This window comes from Glycine max, chromosome 14 (genome assembly GCF_000004515.6).
Source record: "Glycine max cultivar Williams 82 chromosome 14, Glycine_max_v4.0, whole genome shotgun sequence".
In the NCBI taxonomy this organism is placed as follows: Eukaryota; Viridiplantae; Streptophyta; class Magnoliopsida; order Fabales; family Fabaceae; genus Glycine; species Glycine max.
In genome coordinates this window covers 35,769,136-35,777,545 of record NC_038250.2, presented here as the reverse complement: position 1 = coordinate 35,777,545, position 8,410 = coordinate 35,769,136, and positions in this window count along the sequence as shown.

Sequence of the window (8,410 nt, the reverse complement as noted above, 5' to 3'; positions counted from 1 at the left end):
ATCATCCTATTCCTAGCAATGACTTTCTTATGAAATCCTTTCTTTTTGTTCTATTAGAAGTTACCCTCTTCCGAGTGTCTAACCCCTAAAACCAATGCATGCATATCTTCTTTAAATCTTATTTAGAAGTTACCCTCTCCCGAGCGTCTAACCTCTAAGAATATAAAGATGAATAATGCAAGATAAAAGCAGAAAAGATAATAGAATAGAAAACACCTTTGCATTGATAAATAGTGAGTACATCATACATCGCTTGGCTTTTAGGCCTGCCAGACCCTAGCTAGAGGCTTAGCCACTCATGGTCATTGAGGGCTTTACAATGAGAAAGGGGTGAAAGAAAGAGAGGGAGTAAATGAAACCCCTAGGAGAGGGGGTTGTTGTGTGTTTCTCCTCCTTGGCTTGACTCTCTTTTTATAATTGTTGGAGTGGACTTGGGCCTGATGCTAGAAATCTTTCTTTTTTGATATCTTTTGGATTTGTTTTGCTTGTAATCATATCTTCTTGAGATTTCTTGATATTTTGGATATTTTTTTGGATCTTTTTCTCCTTTAATCTCTCCTTTTCATATCTGCAAGCCATAAATGAGAAAAATATCAAATCTTAATATTTAAGCCAAAGATAACTGCTAAATTAATATTTTTAAAGATATTTTCAATATATTTTTATTATCAAAATAACTCATATTTAGCAGTTATTACTGCTTTGGGTTAAAAGTAGGTTTATATAGTGGGGAAATTATGACCTAACTGATTTTATTTATTTATCTATTTATTGTAGAAGCAAAGGCATTTTAATGTTTTGATGATGCCAAAGGACCATGTGCTTCTCAAGTTTAATTCAAGAGGATCTTGCGCTTCTCAAGTTTTATTCAAGACAAGAATCCAAGATATATGATCAAGATAATCTCTAGAGACTTAGGAAGGGAATTCCAAGTTGAAACAGCAAGAGGTTTGGCCAAAGAATATGAGTTAAAATATTTTTACAAAAGATTTACTCTTTGGTAATCGATTACCAGAGCATTTAATCGATTACCAGTGGCCAAAATACTTCTTGAAATGCTTTTAAAATGATTTTGAATACTTTTGAAAGCATGTAATCGATTACATAAGTATTGTAATCGATTACATAAGTATTGTAATCGATCACTTGGATGGTAATCGATTACCAGCAGTTATTGAACGTTTTAATTCAAATTTTAAAGCCTGTAATTGATTACACAAGTCTTGTAATTGATTACCAGAGGAGATTTTCAGAAAATAATTTCCAAGAGTCACATCTGTTCAAATGGTTTTTGAATGGCCATCAAGGGTCTATTTATATGTGACTTGGAACACAAATTTGCTTAGAGTTTTTCAGAACAAAAAGTGTTATTCTCTCAAAAGCAAAAATTGTCTTATCCTCTTAAAAATTCCTTGGCCAATACACTTGCAATTCAATAAGGAATTATTTGAGTGCTTCATTGTTCAATCTATCTCTTTCAAGAGAGATTTCTTCTTCTCTTCTTCTTACTTCTAAAAAGGGATTAAGAGACCGAGGATCTCTTGTTGTAAAGCAATCTGAACACAAAGGAAGGGTTGTCCTTGTGTGGTTCAGAACTTGTAAAGGGTTTTTGCAAGTTAGTGGAACTCTCAAGCGGGTTGCTTGGGGACTGGACGTAGGAACAAGAGTATGGCCGAACCAGTATAAAACTGAGTTTGCACTTTCTCTTCCCTTAAAATCTTTTATTTATTATTGCTCATTGCTTCTATTCAGTAAGTTTAATTTGAATAATTATTTAGAAAATTCATTTTAAAAGGAATCTTGGGATTTAGATTAAAATCAAAATAGAATTTTTAATTAGGGAATAGTTTATGATATCTTAATTCAACCCCCCTTCTTAGGATATTTGAGGCCACTTGTCTAATATTTATTTATTTATTTATTTATTTATTAATAGGAAAACTTAAAAAAAAAAACACGACTGTTACATTAAGTACTATTTTAGTGATAAGCGGTTAACACAATGTGTTAGAGTGGTTAACTCGGTAGTTTCTGTTATGTTATTTGATATAAGTGTTTGGGTATAAATACCAATATGTAACACAATGAATACAAATGATTATGTGATCAATAAGATTTTCTTTCATTCTTTTCATTTTCTCTCTAGAGTATATGTGTGTGTGTGTGTTCTTATCCTTATCTCCAACAAATATAAGGTTTCAATGACTTTGATGAACTCAATGAAGTCAAATAAAGCCCGCAAACCAAACAAGTCCTAGTCTATTTTCTTCAAACAATATTGGCATATAGTAGTTGGTGATGATATTTTCCATCTTGTTAGAGATGCTTTCATGAATGGTTACTTTAATCCTAAGATTTCTAAGACTTTGATTTCCCTTATTCCAAAAATGGGTTCTCCTACGTCCTTTAAGGAACTTAGGCTCATTAGCCTCTGCAATGTTATATACAAAATTATAACAAAAGTAATTGTTGGGAGACTAAGGACTTTCCCATATAGCATTATCGGACCTCTCCAGAGTAGCTTTGTTCTAGGCAGCGGAACATTTAATAATGCTATTATACTCCAAGAGGTCCTTCACTCTATGCATTGCAATAAGAATAAAAGAAAGGGGATATTATCTTCAAACTCAATCTTGAAAAAACATATGATCAAGTTGATTGGAGATTTCTTAGAATGTCTCTCTTAGATTTTGGCTTCCCACCTCATATATAGTTAATCTTGTCGTGTTTTGCGTGGCTTCTTCCTCACTATAAATTTTATGGAATAGTAATAAGCTTCCTCCCTTTACACCTAAGAAGGTCCTCTATGAGGCTTTTTTTTTATGACATTCTAGAGTGACTGTCAATTGAATATTGGCATTTATAAGTTATTACCAATTATGAGAATTGATTATTACTTTATTAAGGGGTTATAAATAATTTAAAGGAATTAGTGTGATTTTTTTCAAAAATATCAACATCTTTTTACTGGAAAAAAATCACAACTTTATTTTGAGGGGAAAAAAATCACAACTATGTTGCATTGTATGTTTATTCAAATATAAATAAAATAATGTTTAATATAAGTTAATTTGAGTTTGATCAATGATCTCAAGTTCAAAAATATATATATAGACATGTTAAATATTTGAAAAGAGAGTTTTGTAACTCATATGAGAGATATTTGTTGCCTTATATGTAGATATGTTAAATATTTAAAAAGGGAGTTTTGTAACTCACTACTAGAAAATAGACTTTTTACATTGGTTATTAAAGACTTTTAACATTAATTATTAACCGATGTTGAAACTACCGACGTTAAAGTATCAATGTTAACATCGGTTGTTTAAAAACCGTTTTCTTCTCACCAACATCGGTTTGTTGACAACATCAATTTTTTTAAAAACTGATATTGTTTTTTGCTAAAACAACATCAATTTTTGCAAAAATCGATGTTGTTGTTTACTGACAATATCGATTTTTCTTAAAACCGATATTGTTTTTTGGTTTTTTTAATATCCTATTTTTTTAATTACCAACCTATAATTAATTCATATCCCAACTTATCATTCAAAGTTGTAAAAAAAATACATAAAACTAGTCATGCACCAAAAGTTATAAACAAAATATATCAATATATCATGCACCAAGAGTAGTTATAAACATTTATAAACAAAATATACCATAAATGTGTTCAACATGTTCCAATATTTCTCAAAGAATAACTTATAAACAAAAATTTACACATTGATAACAGTGGAGTAGTAATGTACTTTAATTACAAACAAAGCCAAAATAAAACAAAGTTAGAAGTTGCATATGGGAACTCAAATATAACTTGAGTCCCAGTAATTCAATTCTGTGATTGTGCAAAACTCCTCTATCCATTTCCAATTTGTGTAGTCTCCCTATGATGATTATAAACTATCCTACACTCCATAGTCCCTTCCAAGTTCAGATGGGTGAATCTTGCAGCTTTCATAAATGAGTACATGGTACTCGACACATCCTAAAATTAACATGAAATATATTAGATATGTATATGATTTTAAAATTTGACATACAGAGGAATGCTTAATTACTCACCAAATTGCTTCAAGTCACTTTGTACTTAGTCAGCAGGACTTTAAAAGTGATTGAGTTAGGAACTTAGTGGTACAAAGAGTGTCATTTAGGGTAAGCTTTTGGTTCAGAGATGCTTTTGAAGATGGTGAGGAGGAAAACACTCTGTCCATAGTGGGTCAAGGTCACCTGATGACTTCCAGTGAGCTCATAGAACTCTTCGAGTTTTGTCCATCCAGCAAGTAGAGCTAGGCTCATCAGATCTTGGTTATATGTGACAGAGTGCATGTTGCCACTAGAGTGTAGTAGATGCCAAGTAGGCTCTAATTCATCCTTCAATCTTACAACAAATAAACTATTGACTTCACCATAAGGCTACATTTAACAAGCAAATTAATATAAGCAAATTTGTTATATCAAGTCATGTTTATTTTAGAATAGTCTTGAAATTTCTAACTTGATCAATAACATGAACAATGTTGAGCATTTCCTCTGCTTTTTTGTTAATCTTGATCATTGTGTTAGTCATTTCCTTCCAGTTTTGTTGGTGTTCATACGTCATTTCTAAACTCTATTTATAATATAAACATGACATTAATATGCATGATACATTTGACATAACAATATGATACCAATAAATCTGCAAAACCAAGAATTCTCACACCAGCACAAAGTCTGTGGCAGAATGATATTCTTATTTTGAAAACTAACAATGATATTCCTATTTTGGGGGCCTAAGGCTATGGTCACACTAGCACAAAGTCCCATTAACAAGCATCTACACATAGAAACAAGCATTACCATTACTATCACCATCAAAACCAAGAACAAGCTCTAGCTTCTCGCTTACCATCACCATCAAAACCAAACACAGAAATAAGCATTTATAGAAGATTAGCGTATCATGAGAGAGTGAATGCACGAGAGTGAATGCAAGAACACACATACACACAGAAACAAGCATTACCATCACCATCATAACCAACAATGAGCCCTAGCTTCTTGCTTACCATCACCATCAAAACCAAACACAGAAACAAGCATTTACAGAAGACTAACCTTTCGTGAGTGAGTGAGAGCGTGAGAGTGAGAGAACAAGAATGGCAGCGCAAGAGTGATTGTGAGAACACGACCGCGATAGCAAGAACGAGAACGGTGAGAAGGAGAATGCGACCACACCGGCCCATAGAGTGCGTGAGAGTGAGAAGGATAGCGCGAGAAGTGTGAGCGAGCGAGAACGAGAGCGCCAGAGATGAGTAAGAGTAAGAGATGGTTCACAATGAGCGCCAAAAGAGGAAGAGACTGATATAATTTAACTAACATAACATCGGTTTAACATGAAAAATCGACGTTAACGAACTCATATTATTTACGAATATGTCATTGCGTTTTTGTTAACATATAGATGTTATATTCATTCTTTCTACTAGTGTGTGTGTATATAATTTTATTACAATGTATTTAAAAATTAAATTAAATTACTTATAATAAATATGTACAAGTTTAATAATCATGCATTAACAGGGTAAAATAATTTTATATTATCATTCAATCACAATTCTATGACTCTAAAATTAGTTTTTGATTGGATGATAATATAAAATTACAAATTACCTTTTTTTCTCAACTGAAACTTGTAATTTTGAAAAAGATATATAGAAAAATTGGTTCAATTTGTAGAATATTAATTTTACCGTGAATGTCTTATATAACAAATTTATGTTTTTTTATTTTTATGTATGATGACTTTTAATTTTTAAAATTAAAAATGTAGTTACATATCTTCTTTTAAATTTTATATCAAGTCAAGAATTCAATCAAATAAGATTTTTAATTTCTTTTTTTCACACTCAATCTTCAATGAGCATTATATATATTGAGATATTTGTAAAATATAGTATAGTTTATTTTTAAAAATCCAAAATTAAAAATTTGAAATGAAAATATTTTATTATTAATAAAACTATTTTTCTTATATTACATGAGTATTTTTTAATTTAATAAAAAAAGTTAAAGACATAGTATATATTTATTATTAATTTATAACTATTAATAAAAACAATTAACCTTTTGGTGTACATATTTTCTATTCCTAAATTATCCTTCAATATGTATAATTATTTTGATTTCTTTCATGAACCTTCAATAGGTACCTGTTGACACTATTTTCTTCAACTATTTTTTCTTTTTCACATTGTTTTAAAAAAATAAAGATAGAAGCACAAAGTACTTCTCCTTTAATTAGTAATGATTAAAAATACTAGAAACACACTTTCTAGTACATTTTTATATAAAAAAAATTCTATTATTATTGATTGAAATGTATCAAAAGTCACAAAATTTGTGTGGATCTCACTCATGATTTTGTTATTTTCGGTGAATACGAGAAAACATGTTAGAAATAATATGTTAGTAACATTGTTCTAATGATTATCTTTTAATATCTGTATATATTAGCGTAACTTATTGAATGAGAATGTTTTTAGTAACTATTCTTCAAGGAAAGCATTTTTCCCAACATTCAAGGAAATTATTTTAAAGAATTTTTTATTCTTTGTTAGAGATTTTTTAACCTTTTATTTCTCTCCATCTAAAATATAATTCATACGTTTAAAAATATTTAATTATTATAAATTTCAGTCATAAAAATAATATTTATTATATGCATTATACATATGCTAAAATACTAGTTTTATTAACTTTAAAAAACACATAATTTATAATGGTTTAAAGAGATAAAGTGGTTCATTGAGGAAGAAATAATAAAAATAAATATATTTTATTAAAAATTCTCACATTAGATTTAAATCTAGAACATCATATATCTATCCAAAACCTTCACCATTAGGTTGAACCTAATGGTTCAAAATAATAAAAATGAATCATTAAAATCATACACTTCCTTATTTTTATACATATATGATATGATGTGTCAACATTTAAAATTTTAAATTTATAAGCTTAAATTTATTTTTGGTTCTATAGATTTACACTTTTCAATTTTAATTTTTGTAAGTTTCTTTTTTGTTTATTTTCAGTCCATGTATGCTAGTGATTTTTCAATTTTAGTGCCCACCATATTTTTTGTTCATTTTAGTCCTTATAAGAATGCATTTTTTTAATTTTGGTCCCTGTAAGTGAAAATTTATAGGACTAAAAATGAAAAAATTAATTAAAACTTAGAGGGACTAGAATTGAAAAGGAGAAAACTTACAAGGATGAAAAATGAAAAAAAATATATTACAAAGACCATAACTGAAAAATAGCAAATTTACCGAAACTAAAAATGCACAACAAAATTTGCAAAGACTAAAATTGAAAAAAATATAAACTTACATAGACTAAAAACATATTTAAACCAAATTTAAATTAGGATATATTTATATTTCAATAATTTTAAAATTCACTTTATCTAAAAAGAAAGAAAGATATTATTAAGGTGACAATATGAAACAAGATACCTTGGAATGTAGACTTGAAAACATCACATTCTCATGTTTGGTAGATCCCTAAAAATATCATTCTTATGTTTGGTACAAGTTTTGTAAAAATATGTTCAGAGATAATTAATTACAAGGGGTGTAAAGTACACACAATAGTATTCCAATTTATTTTCTATAATAACTACCTATTCTCACTTCATTGTTCCACATTTCTTTTCTTACTTTATTTTTCTTAATTAATTTTCAAACAGACATGTTCATGGGAATAATATTTCCGGACCTAACAATCCTGGGAATATGATTTCCTAGAATAAAAGTCCATTCTTTTAAACAAACGCCTTCTAAATTGATTCAACTTAATAATATTAAAAATTAAAATTAAAATTAAAATTAAATTTTAAAAATATTGAAATGAATAGAAAAGTAACTGAAATGTACCAAAAAGAAAAGTATAACTAAAAAGATACTTACAATGAAAAAAAAATCGTGACAAGAATAATTTTTTAAAATGTTTTCTTTTAAAAATGAGAATTAATATTTATAAATAATAAGAAAATGGTCTTTATATTGATAATGTAAAATTATTTTATATTGTCATTCAATTATTAATCATCATAAATAATAAATTTTTTAATTTTATAATAATTATTTTAAAAATCATTTGAACGGTAATTTTTTATTTATTAATAAGAAATAATGTAAAAAATTTACATTAAAGATGTATGACCATTAAAATCTATTTATAATATAAGAATAAATATGAGAATAATTATATAAATATCTTCAATTAATATGGAATACTCCTATATAAAGGTAAACTATTTTTTTTAGACGATTAATTTTAGGAAATTGTTCTAACTCTTAAAACAAACTTCATTCAATTTCTTGAATTTCCCTGTAAAGATCATTCAAAGGAATTAGGTGAT